Source organism: Apteryx rowi, unplaced genomic scaffold, assembly GCF_003343035.1.
Source record: "Apteryx rowi isolate R43461 unplaced genomic scaffold, aptRow1 scaffold_65, whole genome shotgun sequence".
NCBI lineage: Eukaryota > Metazoa > Chordata > Aves > Apterygiformes > Apterygidae > Apteryx > Apteryx rowi.
Window position 1 is genome coordinate 445026 of NW_020450927.1, and position 20678 is coordinate 465703.

The 20678-nt window shown below is 42.2% G+C and overlaps 1 protein-coding gene and 1 non-coding gene across 4 annotated transcripts in view; both read right to left on the bottom strand.

Moving 5' to 3' along the window:
- COP1 (COP1, E3 ubiquitin ligase) overlaps positions 1-20678 on the bottom strand; it is a 130432-nt gene that overhangs the window by 4190 nt on the left and 105564 nt on the right. The gene's annotated exons all lie outside the window — the stretch shown is intronic.
- Positions 16178-16314, bottom strand: LOC112975108. The gene has a single exon (XR_003256483.1).

The following is a 20678-nucleotide window of genomic DNA, read 5'->3' on the forward strand; positions in this document are numbered from 1 at the left end:
AAAAGCCCTCCCCAAAGTCATTCAGATAGGAGGAGATGAGAGAAAATCCCAAAGGAATGGGATAGCACCAATAAACCTAAAATAAGGGAGTGCTGGGGCGAGGGCAGCAGCACCGGCAAAGCAGAGGTTGAAGCACACTTCCCAGAACGGTGTCCCACATCTCTTCTTTCCGAGCTGTGCAGCACCGGTAATTGCAGTATACGTTGCCAAACTGGCTGGCACAAACTGTTTTGTCTAAAGACAGCTGATATCTTTTCTCAGACACATTTTTCAATTTCTCTCGCTTCTGCTATCCATCCTCAGACAAACTTGCCCTAATTATCCCATCACTTTGCACATGCAGTTTTAATAAACTCAGTGACTAGAATACACCCACTTCAAAGGGAGTCGCACACTCGCATTCGGTGCCTGAGTTGAAGGAAGACAGCTAGCCCTGAACTAGCTGAGCACTGGCATTCAGCAGCAGCAGAGGCAGGCCTGTCATTAGCTCAGCACATAACGAGATTAGGTTGAACACTGCCTCACCGTGAGGTTCTGAAGTTTGCAGAACCACCAGCTTTGAAGTAAAGGGAGGAAAATCCTATTCAAAATGAAAAAAATCCACTTATCAGGTAAGAGTAGCCTTTCGGTGAACCACTGGGCTAATTGTTATAAATAGATCTGTTCACCCCCAGTACTATCCACCAGAGAATTAGTTAAGACTCATGATGGTATCTCACCAATGATCCTCCAAGTCAAAGCTCCTGAGAAGAAAATATATCCTCAAAGGAAGCACACACACTCCAATTTCCATTAATTTTGTGGCTAACAGGGTTTAATCTTGTGAACTCCCCAGCTTCTGGCTAACAGGATTAGAATCAAATGCCAAATGCCATTGGGAATGTATACATAAATATGATTTGGGGACTAAAACAGAGACCAGATTGCTCTGGGATGCCTAGCAGGATTTTGGAGGCAAGGGAGAGGCTCAGGTAGCTACCTATGGTGCAGCACAAGAGACTTGAACACCTGAGTACGGGTGATCCAGGGTCTGAATGATTCCTGTTTGCATTGCGAGTGATTGGTAATTCATACTGCTGCTGCAGTCTGCTGGGGTACCACTGTAAATGAACTCTGGTTCAATGAACAGTTTTACCTGCTAAATAAAATAAAAACGCCAGAGGGTAATATACTCTTGCTCTCTTGTTCTTCAGAACCCACTGTTTTTTCAGCAGGGTCTGAGCTAATCACTGCTCTGCTGCTTTCATCTGCAACGCCAAGACACAAACGGGAACAGACAGCAGCAAAATTAGCACCAAACTTGTCATCGAACAAACAGTGACTTGCTTGTTAAGGCACGCTGGCATTATGCTTGCTTCTATGGGAACACAAGCTAAGTAACTTTTTTTAAAATCCTCTAAAGGAACAATTCTCTTCCTTTTGTGTTGCCTGTAAAAAAGCCAATATATTCAACACATTAAAAAACTAGGCAAGTTGTGAAGTTGCTCAGATAGCACGTAATTGCTAGATTTACAACTCACGACAGCCGTGTGCATGTTGAACCAATCTTTTTGTCAGGACATGTATGAATCAAGTTACCTTGTTTGCCTCCTTCTACAGTTTTAATGTTACTGGGCAGGAGCCATAAACTCTTGCTTTGGACTTTCTTTTGATTTGTACCAAGAGTTTGTTGGCAGAGCATGGCTTCAAGTGAGGTCTCAGGTGTCCTCAGAAGACAACCATATGACAGAATACACATTTCTCCTACAGCACCAATATGTGCATCCATGTACCTCAGGCATGAAAGATATCGTATCACTGTCCACTTTAATTTCATGTTCTGCCTGTATCACTTTATCTGTCTATACAGGGCTAAAAGGTCAAAAGGCTGGTCTTACCCATCGCTCTCAAATTCTCTGTGGGAGCCAAAAACCTCAAAAAGCAGAGGCAGGGAGTTGGGGAATCCACCCTGACTGAGAAGGCCTACTCAGAAGAAATCAATTACTGTGAGCAAGCCTTCCTCTAAGCACGCACCTCAGTTGGATCTTGCTATAGGTGGTTGGCAGCTGCAGCCCTTCTTGACAGTAGGGGCAGAGGGTGCCAGTTGCCTTTGTTAAAAGAAGATCGAAGGAAAGCTCTCCTAAAATGTCACAAGGTCAAGAGACAAGGGTTTACTGTGTGCCAAACAGCAGCATTTTCCTCCATGCAGCTGCTGATGTCAAGTATTACTGCACCCCTGTGGAAAGCCACAGTCTGTGCAACCTGACAAAATGCAGCAACCTCTCCTATAGACATCAAGGCAGATAAGAAATGATAGGTGGAGATGCTGCGTGATGTTCTTAGATCCCCTGTGATGAGATAACATGGCATTTCAACAAACCAGGGACAGCCGTAAAATTGACAGGAGATAGTTTAAGGGTTTTGGTCTTGTCAAGTTAATAGAAAAGAACAAGACTCTGTGGACGTCAGAAGCAGGTATCTTCTTGTCTCTTGGCATTACATACGAATTTAGAAAGATTAATTGACAAGTGTAGATGCAACTCAGGAATCACTTCAGAGATTGACATAGGGTACAGTTCCAGAACAGCTCTGAAATGCTTCAGGGCTGAAAGTCCTTTGCTGAGGCCACTCATGAACAGTCAGTCATCCACCTCAGAGCACACATAGTCTTCTTCCTTGACTGTAGTAGTGACAGCATTATGGGAAGTCTGAAGGACAGTTCCTTGACATTGGGACGGGCTAGGGTTCACCACAAATCTTCGGTATTTTCTAGAGACTGGATGCATATCCAAATGGAGGTAGGCATTATGGAAAATGAAAGGTGTAAATGAGTCCTGAGAGCAAAGAGATGGACCAGGTACAAGCACCTCTGTCCTGAACCTGACACATCCTTATCTCCTGCATTGTGGCACTGTGGCATGTTGGTGAACATGGCTTGTTCACCAGCAGGAACTTTGGAGCATTTTACCCTTGGGATTTGAAGAGACTTTCACCGATTGCTCCATTAGAGGCAATTTCTGCATCATATTCTTGAGGGGAAAGAAAAACAAAAATCAAACCTGGGACCCTTTTGAGTAGATGAGATACTTGCTGCATTCATCATTCAATGGAATTATTCACCTGATGATAACTGGGTTTTGAAGTACTCTGATTTCTTTCCCTCCAAGATAAGCCGTGGGTTTGGATCGCCCTGGGGAAACAATTTGTATTGGGAAAGAAGGGAGGAGAAAGGAAAGTCTGGCTGACTGCAGGTATTCACACAAAAAGCAGTGAGCATTAAAAGAATCAGAAATGCTCTGGAAGTTTCGTGAAGCTTGAGGAAACTCAGCTGAACAAGCCCTGAAAATTGTCAGAGCTGCTTCACTGTAACAGACAGTAAACGACAGCTGAGGTTGTAGCTCTTCCACCCTTTCTTTGTGCTTTTATACAAGAACACATGGTGGGGGGAAGGCAAAACCAAATCAAAATCAGCCCAGATGGATGGCTATTTAAAACTGCAATCAGGGCACACGCATGTCCTTAGAGGGACACACTGATACATGAACAGACTTGACTCTGCAAGGTAACTGAAAGTTCCAGATAGACCCGTTAGCTCAGCTGCAAACCGACGCTCTGCGTAACCGTGGGGCTCACCTCTCTTTAGTAATAAGGAGATGAGCAAGTGAACTTGACAACCCATCTTGCCAGAAGGGTTCATAAAAAAAAAAAAAAAAAAAAAAAAAATCACAGGCAAATATTTTGTCTTCCCTTTTTAAACACAAAATAGAGAGCTTGTCCCAAAGGGGCTCAAAATAAAAAGGATGAACACAAATCACTCGTACTTGTCTTGAGATCATTCCTCCTTTGTTATCACAAAAGTATCAATCCTTTTAAAGTTAAATTTAAGTTCTCACTCTCAGGTGCAAGCCTGCCTGAGGAAAGAATTGGAGAATTGTCTACACAACAGAAGTCTTGATGCAGATTTTTACACATCTCAGTCACTCTAATGAGAGTGAAACTGCAAATTAGAGCATTTATGTGCATGCATAACATACACTTTTATAGCTTGGAAACGTGGCAGTCCCGTGAAATCGAGTCTTACCAGGAACAAAGGCAAAGTACCCGAATGAGTGGAAAACGCACTGGAAATCAAACAACCAACGCTCTTTGAGCATGTAAGCTAACGCGTCCAAGAGAGAAGCCACAGAAGATGCACAATGTTTCTCCTCAGTGCTGTCAGCCTGACAACACTAAACTTTAGCAAACTCAAGGCTTATCCAGCCATGTTTTCCGCAGGTCCCACACTGAGGACCAAGGAAAGCTTAGCTCAAGAACTAGTGATGCAATGTGCTCTCATTTCCTGCTTTTGCACTCTCCCCTACCTTCTACAAATGCTGGCAATAACACAGGGGCTGAAGAAATGGATTATTTGGGGGATAATCAGAGTGCCGGTGGTGGGGCAGGATGGACTTCTTCAAATTATATGTGCACGTGTTGTTCACATAATGGACTGCAAATCTTGCTTGAGACTTTCACTGTATTATAAATAATTACAGGCCATGCAGTTTGTGCCTCATTGTTACCCCCATTTTACTGCACGAATAAAGCATATTTTCCTCAAAATTATAGCACAGTAAGTCATCGAATTATGCATGAGTTTTCCGGATTTTCAACTACTTTTTTTTCCCTATAGATTTACAGTTAGAATTCCTCAAGATCTTCTTTTAAATTAACAACTTCTCACCTTCCCTCCCCAGCAGACACTTTTGCTAACAAAATGGCTGGTTCGTCAGCAATTCTCTTTCAAGCAGCGGACTCATTGCCAACTGACTGAACATTTATTCAAAGGAGCTAGATGCTAACTAAGCAAAGTTGTTAATAGAATGGGAAGAGCATAATGGGTGAGACAACTTTTACTCAAATAGCCATTGTTTTATATTTTTTATAGGCAGAATAAAATTATGTTGTTGAACTAAATCTACTGATGCTGTTTACATAGAAAGCCATTTAAATCCTTTAACAGTAAAGCTACTAATTCCTTACTAAAGATGGCTACTATTACTCAACTGCTTGCTTTTGGGACTACAGACCACCTTCAAGACAAATTTCGCTGAAGCTTTTGCCACTGACACCAGGCGCAAAGCCTTTTCGTACATCAAGATGTGTGAAAAAGGTTCCACAAGAGAACGCTGATGCTTGATTACTCTTCGTCTTGTAATTAGCAGAGTATAATGACTTCTCACTCTAAATCCCCGAGATTCGGTTATTTTCTTGTGGTATGACTCAAGTCAGCTTTTGTTTTTTGAAAGGAAGTTACAGATTCTAACCTATGAAGCAAGATGAACCTCCAGTGTACACCATCACGAGGTTTTAAAAGCCAGACGACTACATTAGATCTCCTCCCAGCAGAATAATATGTTGCACATAGAATTTTCTCTTCTTTCTTCCACTGTTATGATGCAAGCGTTAGTAATGACTATGTGCACGGTGGAATGGATAAAAAGTGGCGCACAAGCTGTTATCTCTGTGTTCTGGAATTTACATTATATGCCATCGTACCCACCTAACATTAATCCCTTTTGACCAATTTTAATGGAATATTATCCATACTGTTAGCATCAGGTTCAAGCAGAAATTACTTCTTTAAACTGCAGCAGTTCTTAAAGGAAACAGGTTTTACATACAAAAGATGTCATACCAAGATACTTCGGTAGAAGAGAAACTCAGCTCTTTAGGCTTTAAACCTGGAACAGAACAAACATGTCTAAATCATGTTTTTTAATCCTCAAACTGCATTTTTATCTCGTTCCGAAGGTAATTCCTTTGTACGCACAGAGCTCAAGCCTCCATAGGATTATCCGGGGGAAAAAAATATGCAACAACTCAATAAATCTAAAAATGCCTCATTGCTTCTTTCTAGCTCCAGCCGCAAATACAAAATCTTTAGTTTTTAAGTTTATAAATGCTACACAATTATAGCTGCAGAGCACAATAAAGATATTCTGTTAACACATTAACCTACAGGTTTACAGGTAGTGACACTTTCAGATTGCTTTATGCAGAAAGAGTTGCCCACAATCATATGCACATGTGCATGGTTTCTTCTCACATAGGAATTCACGAACACTAAATAGTATCCTATAGAGGGAGGGGAAAAAGCTTTCAAACAAATTAGCACTTTCATCATCCTACATTGTGCAGAGTTTGCAGCTTCTACAAGAGATGAAGTGATCCCCACTAGGAAAAATGCATAGGTAGAAATTCAACATCTTGTTTAATCCCTACCCTCATTTTTCTACAATTTTATACTTTAACCTCTTTACTACAGAGACTTTTAAATTAAGTTTTCCAACACTTCCACATCTTTTTTTTTTTAAATTCTGTGTATCAAGAGCCACAGTTTATAACCCTCTTTCTTGCTTCAGTAAAGCCTCCCTGAAGCAGCAGTCTTCTCATTTTTGGATTTTACACTTAATGTATTTTTCTACTTCTATTCAGACCAAACTCGGCACAAGAAGATAGTATATGACTGGAAGCTTATTTGCTGTCATATATACCATGGTCTCTGCATTCACAGCGCATGGGTGCACAGAGGAGAACATTCAAAGGCTTGCTCCAATGACACACTCAAATAAGTAGTAAGCCACCTCTCAGCCAAGTGAGAAATCACTTTTTCTTAGCATGACCTTTCTTTTCAGCCTGTAGCTCTGAAGAAAACAAGATCAACAAGGCAACTGAAGACTAGCCTAGAAGAAAACCACAAGCACGTGCATGCATGGAGCTGCACACAGATAGCTACTGATTTGCTCATTTTTATGCTCTCTTCTGCATTCAAGATGGAAACTGAGGCCCACAAAATTGATTGGAAGAGCGCAGAGAAAGCTGTGGAAAGGCAAGAGAAAGAGCCGTGAAAGGCCTTCCTAGGAACTGCTGATATATTACCGGCAACCATCTCTGTAATTTAGTCATTCTGGAACAAAACTGTTTTTGATAAGCGTCTAATTTATTTAGAATTTGAGATTAGAATAACTTGTCAGAGGCTTATTATTCTACATCTACCACAAACCAGACTACACAGCTTTAACAGCTGTTGCACGTTCCCCATCAGGCAAGGTAGAGAGACATATGTTAAAACCAAATTATGTTGCCATTAACATAAAAACACACACGCACGCATATACATACACACACCCCCCAAGGACAAGTTCTCTCCTTCTCTGTATGTGGGAATCCTGAGCTCCACGGCCCATCTATCTATGACAAGGTCTTTAAACACGCTTGTTTCTACAGTCATATATCCTGGGACTTCAGACATTCCCCATAAACAATGAGCTCAAGGCCTTGAGCAAAGTGTCAGCAGTATATAAATATAGCTTGCAATAAGGCTACAAAAAATGTATACATAAACATGCAACACATTAGCATCAATATTGCAAAACCACAGGAAATGGTTAGGCATTATTTCAGTGAAAACAGCTTTTAGCATCTATTCTCCTAATACTTAAACCCCCTAAACATTCATTTGGCAATTCCAGATAATGCGACGCAGTACTTAGCTTGACAACCGCACGGTCCAAGAACTGCATTCTTACTGCCGTTACATTTTTCTCCCTTCCTCTCTCCTCCCGCTTCTCCTGTTTGTTGCGCTCAGTCATTACACCACGCTGCAGGTGACGAATTTAATCTCTCCCTCGCCAAGGTCATGCCTCCCTGCCCATCAGTGCTGTAACATGGCAAAATGAAGCCACGGGGTGCTATCATTACTATTACTATCACTGTTCCACAGGCTTCCCTCCCAAATGCTCACTCCATCAGAAACTAGGTGTGCGATCTGAAGAAAATGCCACCAAGTCTGCATAAGAGTGCTAAGAAATCTGACCTAAATCTGATTAATAAGATCGCAGGACACACAGAGGTTAACTCTAAAGCCACCCGAGTGTGCTGTCAACCGAACAGGTATATTTAGATTTTGATTTTGTGCTGATCAACTGCAAACCATCAGGGATCAGAAGCTGTAAACAGAAATCAACAGAATGTGAAAAGCCTTCTCAAACCAAACTACCTCGAACTAGACAGTCCGCCCACCCTACAAGCACAGCCTACCACAAGTACTGCACAGCCAGGTCCTGAAGCACAGCAAGGACCACCACTCTGAACTGCTGCAGAGGCTGGGGCTGGCGAGTCAGAAAGAACGAATGCTGGTGGAAGACTTCCAAGATACTAAAAGACATCCATTACTGTGCTTCCGGCTCCTTGGTCCCCTTCAGTCTGCAGCACTCTCCTTACCTAGTGTGAAAGGCAAGCTCCAATTTGTTTAAGCCCTCCTTCATGTTTGGGTAGTTTTCTGTCCCTTTCCTTCACACTCCTGAAGGGTTTCTCCATCCCTCTCACCTCTTTTCTTTTTCCTTCTCCTTTTAGCCAACTCAATGCTTTCTCCTCCAGCCAAACTATATTCTCAACACTCATTTACCATCCTCAGTTGCCGAGTTCTCGGCAACTTGCGTCAGCAATTCCCTAGTTTGTGCAAGACCAGCCTCAGCTTTCCCAGTCTGTCTGTCCCATGTCCTCTGGGCTTTCTATTTTTATGAGATCCTTATCCTTTGTATGGGATCTCTCATTCTAGCCCTACTTTTGGCACCCTGTTCTTGGGTTTCAACTGCCTGTCCTACAGCACCATGTACACCTTCCCATCTCCCTTCTCTCCCCACTTGTGAATCCAACTTTTAAAATTCTGCTTACAGAAGTTTCCCTTTCTTTCTTTCCTACCACCCACATTTCCCTTTTGCCTCCAGCATGCTATCACCAGTGCTAGCACCCGCATCTTGCTTGGGTTTAGAAAAGGAATGGATAACGGTTAAACCTCCTCCCTAGTCCCAGTAATCCCATCATTTGACCAACCATATCTACCCTCGCATGCTGCCTTATTAGCTCTCTTTACTTCTAGGTACCTGAGCTCATTAATGCACTAGGATGACATATCTTCTCTTCTGGTTCTAACCCTTCCTTTGCTGTCAGCTGTGGCTCATTCCCACATCCATCTCCGAAACATTTGCCTGAATACAGGGAGAAGGGGACAAAAGCAGAGATTGGGTTGCCACAAAGAGCGAACAAAACCCCACAGCCTCTTGGTTAGAGGCTGCAAATCCATGCTATTTAGTGGAAAACAACCACTGCTGAACCAGGAGCTTTCAGCAGGTGGTGGTGGTCCATGTCAGCAGCCTGGCAGACACACCCACAGATATCCTTTCTTTCATGCTTTCTCCTGATTACACAAAGCTAGCACCGTGTGTCACCTGCTGTGCCTAACTGGAGCACACTCCCCCAAATGCTGGCAAATGGTTTCTACTCCGGTCTAACAGGGATCACTGCTAGATGGCACAAAGCTTGTTCTCAGGTGCTCTAGGAAATTCAGCGTGCTGTTGATACTGCCAGTGGTTTCCCTGGACCAGGCACTGGAGTTTGGGTCCTGGTATTAAATCAGGCCCCACATACAGACACTAAGAAATAAGTCATTAGCTGGTCAGTCTCCTGCTTCTCTTCCTCTCCCAGTGTTATTAGATTCAACCTCAAATAGGTGAATGATATAGGCTTAAAAACGACCTAACAACCTTGATATTAATATTTTAAATTATTAAAACTTAATTCTATAATGCCAATAAGTCATTTATATGTGCACATTTAATTAACAATCCAATCAGTAAAAACAACTTAGCATTTACATAGCACATTTTTATCAGCGGAACCAAAGACACATTACAACATTAATTGTCACAAACGCCCCAGTGAGATAGCTAAGTATTATCCTACTTTGCCATTTGGGGAAACCGAGGCAGCGCATTCAGTGGATTTGCCCAAGGTTAATCCAGATGTTTACAATAAAGAGCCAAAGACAAAAAGCAGGGAGAAATACTGCTGAGATTTAATTCTCCTAATAAACATTCTGTTTCTGAACAGCAGTATTTGCTTATTTGTTAATGAGAAATCCATTCCAGTCGCATTCTTCTCCCACACAGACTAAGGGTACAAACTGCTATCAAGCATGCTGAAAATCCACCCTAAATCACAACAGCCTGCCAGGTGAGGCTGAACGCAGTGGGTCCAACATGCCATCAAGCCAGGGGTTTTGAAGAACACTTAATGGTTCTTCTCACCCCACAACTCACACCTATGCACACACTGAAGCTCATGGGAAGTGGGACGCTTACCTAGCAGTCCTAGACCAAGACCTAGACCAGCGTCTGAAATCTTCCAAGCTCTCCAATTACTGCTACAATCCTTGCGGAGTTTTCCACTAGAGCCTCATGCCAGGGAGCATGGGAGAAGGACAAGGGATTCCTGCTCCGTACTCTCTCTCTGCTCACAACATGCTAAGTAGCTACGCATCTTGGTAAATAACAGGAGTCCCAATACACTCATTCCTTCACAAGCCCATGGTTTAACCAGCGTTTCAGGTCACGCTGAGCCCATGCCACCCTCTCCCCTTTCTCTCACATGCAGGAGATGACTGCCACAGCACACACGCAACAGTGGCAGCTCTGCTTGAGCAAGTGCTCCTCTGTGCCATCAATCTAAACAGGTCAAGATCCTGCAGTGTCGCTTGCTTCCTCCCATTTAGTACAGAAAAACACTGTTTCATGGGAGTCAGGCTATAGCTGAGAGTCAAACCCCAAAATATCAAGCCCAAAACGTCCGCAGGGCTGATATTTTTGATCGTGTCTGGCAGCCATCTAGTATTCAGTCCACTAGCCTATCCAGGTCAGATCCAGCTCTGTGCTTCCCCAAGATAATGATTTATGTTCTGTAGTCTATGCGATTACATGCTGTTGAAATGCTTTAGGTTTACTGATTATCATATGGTGAAACATTTTAGATCCAGATGATGCCTGCTGTCAGCCCCCTTAATCCAAATGTTGGCCTCTCAGCAAAACTGGCTCTATTTGCAGAAGTTCTCACTGAAACCAAGAGAAACTCATATCCTCAGCATCTTTGACAGCTGGATCTCTAAGATTAAGGGACCTAAGTACCCAGGGGAAGTCTGCCTCTTGATGGTAGGAGGCAGAGCCTTCCTTCTCTGAGCAGTACGGCCCATGAAATCTTGCTGACTTGGGAGTAACCACACAGTTACACCACTGTCCCAGCACAGCTTTCCGTCTGAGACAGGGTTTGCAGAATACTATTTAAAGATGAAAGAACACAGAATTCACCTGCCTAGTTAAAGCCTAAAGGAGGAGAGAGACAGAGTGCAAGGCTTGACTAACATTACAGTACTAAAGCTGTCATAGGCAAGAGACAGGGTGGATGCAGCCCAGATCTAACCACGGGGGAAAAGGTCTTGCAGCTGTGTAACTGGTGGAAACGTGTGCTGGCCAATGCCAATGGGGACAGACTTGAAAGAGAGAAATGTTACCAAAGCCCTGACATGACACCCTCCCTGCAAAGCAAAAGTAGAAGTACAATTAATGCCTTACAACCCCAGACTGTGGCAATCAATACAAGAGAACGGGTTAATCATAAAAGATGTCAGGAATGACTAAGGGAGCCAAGACGAGCCAGGCTGACTGGGTCAGTGAGAGTGGAACACTTTGGCAGAAACTCATGAAATGACTGATGGACTGAGGAAATCAATTTATTTAAAACTGATAACAGATTCATACTCTGCTACTGTTCATTTTATATGGTTTGGCTGTCAAGTCTTTGGGGCAATAGGCTGTCACTTGCTATATGTCTGGACAATACCTAGCAAATTGGATCTCATGCTGATTGTAGCTTCTCTGCACTGTCCTAATAGAAATCACCAGCATAAGACTGTTCTGACACAGAAACGCTAAAGGGCTCAAGTAAGGTCACAAAGGCAACCTTAATTCTGACATTTAATTTACCTGCTTTAACCGTAACTGTAATAATGCCCCTTGAACACAGCCATCCATTTTCCAAGTGCAATCCCACCACCAAACCAAAACCAAACCAAACCCTGACAGTACAGTGACAACACGGGAACCTTGACAGCATGGTATCTGCCACTTCAAGCGGCAATGCAGCCAGCTGCAGCGGTGGGCTGTCAGCCCCGTGCTTGGGGCAGTATCAGACAGAGACAGGATATTTGGCCAGAAATTTTCACAAGCTTCCTGCTGACCAGAGAATGTAATCCATGATATCCAAACCTAGCTGTGTGAAGGTCTAGAGAGGAACACAATTCAGACTTTTTGCCAGTCCTCTGACTCTCCCTCCACAGTAAACCAGCTTTGAAGATTCCGGACATATGTTAAAATCCCAACTGTTTCATTAATGAGTCTTGGAATAGACGTTCCACAGGGATTCAAGTGCCCAGATATATGCGAAACACATTAACTATTCTGAATGTTTTGCTCACGCCAGCTGGAAAATAAATATGACTGTTTCACTGCATCTGAAAGCCTTCTAATTGTGCTTCTGGATGGGCCAGAAGTCTGACAGCCATGAAAATCAAAGTCTTGATTTCTCTTTAGGCCAGAAATAATATTTTTAACAGCAACTGGAACAGAAGACATGTGTCTAAGTGTCTGCATGGTGGATACAGTCTATGGGGGAAAATGACAGCATGCTCGGTATACTCCAACTAAGGCTGGCACATGGGCAAGGCGGAAGGTTTTTGCATCTGTGTTGCAAGCTGAACTACAGCAAGGGCTGGGGAACAAGGGCAAGGCCAGCACAACGGGAAAGCAAAAATATCTGATCCCTGTACTCTGCTTCTACCCAGTGAAGAGGGCCACACTTAGTGGTGGAAAGAATAAAAGAAACAGGGGAAGGGTACCTGCCTGGCAGATGGCCCAGGTCTTAGCTGTCTAAGCCATTACAGATTAAACAAACAAACAAAAAAAAACCCCAACCAACCAAACACAGGAGAAAATACACAATTAAGTTGTGGCTCTGAACACACAAAGTGTTTTCACATGGTTTTCAGCAGACTGGAAAGAGATGTGGGGGTGTATCAGGAAAGCTAGGAGAGATTTCAGTGGAAAGGCACAAGGTCAAGGACCTGTAAAACGATTTAGAACCTGAAGGGTTTGTGTGTGCTGAAGAGGTGAGATCACCAGGACCCGGTGAGAGAAAAGGGGCAAAGCATTTCCAGCAGAGGTGGAGGGAGGAAGATCAAGGCACAAATATTATTAATGCTAGCAAGCATATAAACTTCATGAAATTATAGCTATACTAATGCTATTTATACCATACACCCATTTGGGAAAGAGGAATTCGATTTGAAGAATGAAAGTTTAATTATGGTAAAACAACAGTTTCCATTAATCTTGGAATAATTCACAGCCGGCTCTCCTTCAACATTCAATTCAACTAATGTTTTAAACAGGATCAAGTGCAGCACTATGTACCTGAAGCCTCCTGCAATGCAGTGCAAACTTTACCATACCATGTGGCCTTCTCTAGTCTCTAGAAATAAGCAGCTTTCATTTCTCAAAATATAGTTTTAGAATTCACCAAGTGGCACAGTAAGCAGTTATATATTTTCACTGGTCAGGGCATCCTATGAACACGCAGGAAATTTATGTAGGAGAAGACATGTCAATAAATTTGAGATTGACAATGAAAAATGGTTAGAACCTACACATGCAGACAGCAGGTTTTGATGATATCCAACTGTGTTTAATATCACAAGCGCAATTTTATTCTAAGTAACTAGCTATAATAATAATAAAAAAAAGCAGTTTTACTTAACAGATCTCCTCCCTGTACATATTCAAGTCATGGTTATTTCTGTTAAAAAAGGGTCACTGTCTTCTATTCCTGTGCTACAGGGTGAGCACCGATAAAGATGGGTCAGCTAAGCTGGGTGTCCTCCCCAGACAACAGAACCACCTATCTCCCTGTTCACCCAAGGAAGCCGACAGCCAAGAACAGGGCTAGAGTCACACTGACTCACGGCCAGTGTCGTGTCCGTAAAGCCTTATTATTGATGAACACATGCAAAAGGGAGCGGAACCGGACTGGGCCATGTTTGCAAAACGTTCAGGACAAGAGATATCTTTCATTTGTAAATTGTCAAGGATTCCAAGACCTTTCTCAGAAGATACGTTGAAGCCCAAATTAAGGCCACACTGCACAATATCAGTGCCATTTATCAAATCATATCACTAGTACTGAAAGTACAATGAATTGAACTTTAATAAGAAGCAAAGGTCTGTTTGTACATAAAAGGAGAAGAACTTCATTAAACAAAGCCATATAGATTAGAGATGACACATAATAGGTTGCTCCTCTGATATCCTACTGATGCTTTCGTTATCATATTTATTTGAGGGGAGAAGAGGTTGGGAAGAGAAGATGGCTATACCTCTGGTGTTAGGAATGAGGAGAACATAGCTTTAGTGCAATGAGTGCAAAGCATGACACCTTCCAGTTAGTTCTGCAGAATGAACCCTTCAAAGATTATAGTGAACTTTGCACCATCTGAAGGATTCAGTTGGGCTCCTCTGCTTGCTTCCCTGATCCCATGCATCTAAAACATCCCAGAATCCAGAAGGACAAGGAAAACAAGCAACAGAAATGCACCTGAGAAATCAGAAATTGCTGGATAACTCAACTGTTAAAAAAAATATGTTAAAAACAGAGGATGGAAAAAAAAACCAAAAAAAAATACACCACACAAACCACTGAGGACAGAGATTAAAGTCAGAAGAAAAACGTAGGATGTTTTTGGACAAGTTCATCGATCGCGACAGGAAAAAAGACCAGACAAACCAGAGACACAGTTCTTTCAACCAGAGAGAAATTGCCTATGCTTTCATTCACCTTTCACTTTCTTTCCTCAGCTACTCATTCACCTTTCTGCAACTTACCTCCCCTTGAGGAATACCAGGAGGTAGCCCTTGAATTCTAATTGCATTTGCTATTATACTAATCACAGGATATAAATGAGCAAAATTAGTGGGACTCGCATACCAGGCATTCTCCACAACAGTGGATGAAAAGTCATCTGAAGCTCTGCATGGGCTTTTTGGTTTATGGCCGTTAAATAATTCAGAGAGGAGTTGTCAAGCTGAATCTGCAAAACCCCCTGGACTTTGTAAATAATAGGCAGTCAGTCTAATAGCATAAGTACAAAGACAAAATAGGAAACGTTACAGGCTCATATGTTTGCGTAGGACGGGTCAAGGACTAGAAGGACGAGGGCTGTCAGCACTGAAGTCATAAAAACCAGACAGTTTTTGTGAGCAAAGCATGCAACAGGTGAAATACAGATGCACCAGAAGAACGGCAAGAGAAACCTGCCAGTTCAGTCACGCTATAAACAAACACTGCTAGCAACTTCATGTGTAATATAATGTAATTCTTTAAAAACAAAAACCCCGAATGCAAATGGAGACTGCCACTTCCTTAATCAGCTGCTAAAGGCACAACTTCTCATCTATGTGGCTGCAGCCACTTCTTCCAAATCTGTCTCACTTCTGCAAAACAGTGACAGGAATCAGGCAGTAGGCCAGCACTTAATAATCATCCCAGGCGTCAGAGCGCACAATTTTTAATCCTACCCACTTTCCCTTTTAGTATATATGGACTTGTCCAGCAGACAAACATGGTAAGATCTGTTGAGGATTTAGCAGACCCTGTCTGGGGAGAGGGGAAGAGTCTGGACCAGGAGGCTGTGGCACTTGAAGTACTGGAAGTACCAGCTCATTTAGATGGATGGTGATGTCCATCTGAATAGTGGTATCCAGGCCCACCAGGAGAGTACAGCTGGTGGCTCCTGGCATCCCAGGGAACTCTCACACTCCAGGATGTCTTTTTTTTTTTTTTAAATGACTCTGGCACATGAACTGCTTTGTTGGGGTTTGCACAGTAATTTTCAATAGCTGTAAACTGTTACTGGTTCTTGAAACAGCCAAAAAACTGAGAGGGAAGGGGAACCTCAGGACATGCAGCCCTGCTCCACCTGTGTACGCTTCTCCAACACAAATTTAGTGACATCTACATCCAGCTTGCTAAACCTAATGAGGTTAAAGGAAAAAAAAAAAGGCACTTTTATATGAAGCCCAATAGATATGATTATAGTCTTGTTTTAAAATACAGAGCCAGATTAACTACAGGCAATTACACTTAGCTCTGGAAATTACAGTCCAAAACTTGCCTAACTGGCCTTCGCCACGTGGCAGGACCATTAGAGCTGGGTTGCAGAGCTCTCTGCTGAGGCAGCGGCAGGAGCCGTCTCGACACAGAGCAGCATAATACACGTGTATGGAGGGGAACGATCTACTTCAGCTGGCTCTCCTAAAGCAGACAGAGACCTCCACTTTACTCTAGGAAGACTGCAACAGTGGACAAAACGCACCTCATTTGCCCACACGACTGGTCCCAATTGGTCCCAACAGCTTCCAGTTCTCAAAAGTTTCATGATTAAAAAAGCCTTTTGTTTCGCGGTCTTTTTATCCCAGGCTTCTGACTGCATCAAATTGTAAATGAAACATGATCTCACAGTACAAATAAGCTCAGGGAAAGGATTCAAACAACAAAAAAACAACAATAAGCGTGCAAGTTTAACTCCAAAGGTCAAAATCTTTCTAGCCACAACAGAGAGGCTGCATGGGACATGCACACATGCATAACAGCATTAAACAAGGCACCTAAGGCTCCTTTATCATTCACCTGAGGAACAGCTCATTTGGGATTAAAAGAGCTGATGACTGCTAGCTAGCAGTAGCTCCAGGAACTGCACAGTCTTTAACAGGCCTCCAAATTTCCTGGCCTCGACTTGGCTCCTAACTGCAGGGAACAGCATGACAATAGTGTGCTGAGTGCCAGTGTCCTTCCAGCAAGGCCATTAAACAAGAAGCTGCTGTTTTGAACATGGTGCATGCATCTGGAGCGAGTCCTTCCAGCTGCCCAGCGTTACTGATCACAGACTGCTTTCAGGCAAGAATCCTGGAGTGAATTGGTAGAGTATCAAGCTCATGCATTAGCCTGGAAATGCTGGAATTGCGTGATTCCCCCCTCCCAACACACACACTTTCCCCTTGGTTCTCCAAAATGCAAAACGCAGATGAAAAAGTGATTATGTTGTTCTAGGCTATAACTGGAGATTCAGAATAATCTGAATGCTTGACATGCTTTCCTGCTGAAAAACGGGAGATTAAAAAGGTATCAATGCTTAGAAGTATGTTTTTGTATGTTAGCTTCACTGCACCTGAAGTACAGAGTAGGGCCTGGAGGCAGCACGGAAGAGCAGATGAATACCCTGACTGCTATTCAGCTCTGCCCTCCAGTGCCTGCTGCTACTCAGGTCCCAAAGCTCTCCTGAACGCAGTGCCCATTACATGATCGTCAAAGCACTTGCATAGCTGGAGCCTAAATTTGTTCTCATTTGTTATTCTTTTGCCAGATTCTGAACCTGGGTTCCAAAGGTAAAAACACAACCGCATTAAGGCACTTGGATTTTCTGTCCCAGCAAACCCACAAACCCAGCAGGGACTCGGGAATGGCAGACCTTTAAGCTTTACAGGTAGGGGGATGCTTCCGTCTGTTGCATGCCAAAATAATTTCTGCCTGCCTACTACAATACACAGGTTTGACCTATTCCAATAAACAGAAAAAATTCACTTTCTAATGAGCCAGTGAAGGAGAAAGTGTGCTTCTACGTATGGTGCATATCACAATCAGCTCTTACACACTCACAATTTCTTAACGTTACAAGACAAAAAAGGATTTCAATAAAGTGAGATTTGGGTAATGTCTTACATCACTGTTTGAGGACAATTCAATCATCTTTGTTCTGGATCAAGTCTTGCTCCCGATTAATCTTGACAGAGAGCAATGAATAGGAAATCCAGGTCCCAGGAACTGGGAAGATTTTATCTTTAAACTCAATTCACAAGCAAAATCATCTCTCACAATGGATAATTTTTCTACCCTTGGAGTTATTTTCACACAGTGAGTATAAAAAAAATTCTCTAGATATCTCAAATTGAAATGACTGTTTTAAACACTCACTGTCATTTTGAATACATGCAAAGATTAGCAATAATATATCAAAAAAGAGTTCAGCAATAAAGAAATCCATTAAGCTACCAACAACACTAATAGCAAAAAGGAAGTTTAAAAAGATTCAAGCACATAACGAGAGAAAGCATGTTGTTTTCATGCTGGAATTGTATGAGCGAACAAAAAGCCTTGAGCTGAGACAGCACCTCTGATTTTATACCTCTTGGTTACATAAATATTGGAATGAACACCTGAAGCTCCGCTGATGAGGGTGAGGAAAGACAACAAACACTTCCTGCATTTCATTATTTAGCTAATCTACCTCACCCTCCCTGGGCTACTACCCTTCCAACATTCTGGGTAGATGCTGCTGTTGACTTATTGCTCAACAGACATCGTGGTGACCTGAGCCAGGGCGACGGCAATTGCCTAGTGCTTCCCTCTCAGGCTGCCGACTCCTCAAACATTTCAAAACAGAGACGGTAAGAAATACAGGACAAAGCACGCTGGATCTAAGATGACAAAAACAGTTGTTCTCCACTAGGACTAAACACCGCTTAATTCGTATCGTGACAAACCCAGGTGTATTTCTATAATCTTCAGCAGAAGAGACAGCTCCTATGAACAGTTCAGGATCATACACTCCTGTAACCACAGCTTCCAGCAAAGAAGTCAATTATATTTTAAGAAATGGCCTCAAAAAACACATCAAGCACATGCAGTACGTGTTTCTCTGGATAAAGAGAGACAGAGACAGTGTGGCTTAGTGCGCACCAGATTTATTACTTCATTAGTGTTTATTTGCAGTGAGCTGGGCTCAAATCCCACATTCATGTGCTATCTAAAATTAATACAGATGAGTTTTCACAGCTCCTGCTGCCCTCCCCACTCCAGAATGGGTGATTCCCAGGTTCAACATGAACAGTGGTGGGCTTACAAGGAGGAGGTCGTCCCTGTCCCCAGCTACATGGTCAGTACATCAGTCAACTCTACTCTTGGGAAAAAACACGGAGCATTATTACGGGAACAACAAACAACTGCAGAATACAACCAAGATGTTTCTGAAACAAAAACTCAAAAGTTCACAATGCACATCCCAACAATTCAAAATTACTGTTTTACAGTATGAAGTCGAACATGAACCTAAGAAAAAGCAAAAGCCTCCAGTGAGGGGAATCCTTTCATGCTAAATAAGGACATTTGTATATGATTTTCAGATCATTTTCTCTCCTGTTTTTGCCGTTGCTTGACCAAATTTATCCTATAAAATGCTGGAGCCAATATGCAAGTTCCAAAACAAGGCACAAACAGAAAAGCACTATTCTCCTCCTATTCTAATCAAGGAAATTTCACTCTAAATGACCAAGGCTTTCCACAAGCCCATACTTCAAAAACTGGTTAGGCTTTCCATTATTTGGTGAACACGAGAACATCAAACTTGGCCAGAGCAGTCTGCTTTATACAAAGTCTTTGTTGGAAGAAACAGGCAGTAAGGACTCGGACAATCAAACTGAGAAACCAAGAAACTAGGAAAAAAAAAAATCATGTATGCCAGCATTACATTTTAAGGGTTTGGCTGACAAGGCTAAGTCTCTGCCAGTGGGGGTAGTGAGAAGGGATGCAACTTCTCCTCTTCCTCCTGAAGTTAATTTATATGCTATCTGCAGATTACAGGTAAAATGATTTTTTTTTTTTAAATGGATCTGAACCAGTCTTTCCTTCCAGTATACATAATATTTCTGATCTTTCCTACAGTATTTCTCATTATTATGAGTAAGTGGGAAACAATACAGTTGTCTCATCTGCCAGTTCCCCAGACTATACCTCTCTGTTTAGCTTAATATTCACTTCAGACAAAGTACATCTAGAAAGTCCAGTAATGCAACAAGCAGCTTGCTTCTCTACAGCTTTAGCAACCAGATAAGAGATTAGGAAGTGATTATGATATATAATAATATATAAGAAACAGTTGTTTGAAGCACCGTTTCCCCTCACTGAATTCAAAACAACTTGTAAGGGTGAACACAACTGATCAGCTGCATAACCCTAACATTAACAGTATCGTTTCTGTCCAAGACCTACTCACTAATTTACTAAATAATTTGCCCTGTGAGATTTTCCTGCTGTACTGGATTCCCTTCCTTAGAAAATACTGATATTATAATTCTGGTGTATCCTATATATCTAAAATAATTACATATTCAGGGAGTTTCAATTCAGACATAAGATGACTTTCAAAGTAGTGACTGTTTTTACTTCATGCACCTAGGTTGTCTAGCTCATCTAGCATTAGTTACAATTAAATCTGGACAACACACCAAAAAGAAACCCAGCTGTCTTTAAATAGGTTAAAATGATACAAAAACACTGTTTGGCTGTTGGAAAATCACCTATTTTAATAAAGAGTGTCTCAAAAGCCCTATTTTTTGATTTAATAATAGGCAATGTAGTTGACATTAAATTGGCCAGAAGTTCCCGCATTCTTGGACACTTTGGGGTTTCTGTATTGATATCAGAAGGACAGAAAAGGTTAGAAAACCTTCAGAACAGGCGCTCCAAAGCTAAGCACTAATTATTAATGTAGAATCCTCCATAAACTAAAGCTTTTGCAGACAGAGTTACCTGCGCATAAATACTTCTGTACTAGTACTTCCATTTCACCTAGAGGTTAAATTATCTGTTCAAAATCTTGTGTTGGAAAGAAAAAGAATTAGTTCATATTTTTTCCACTTCATTTAGACTCTGTAAAACATTAA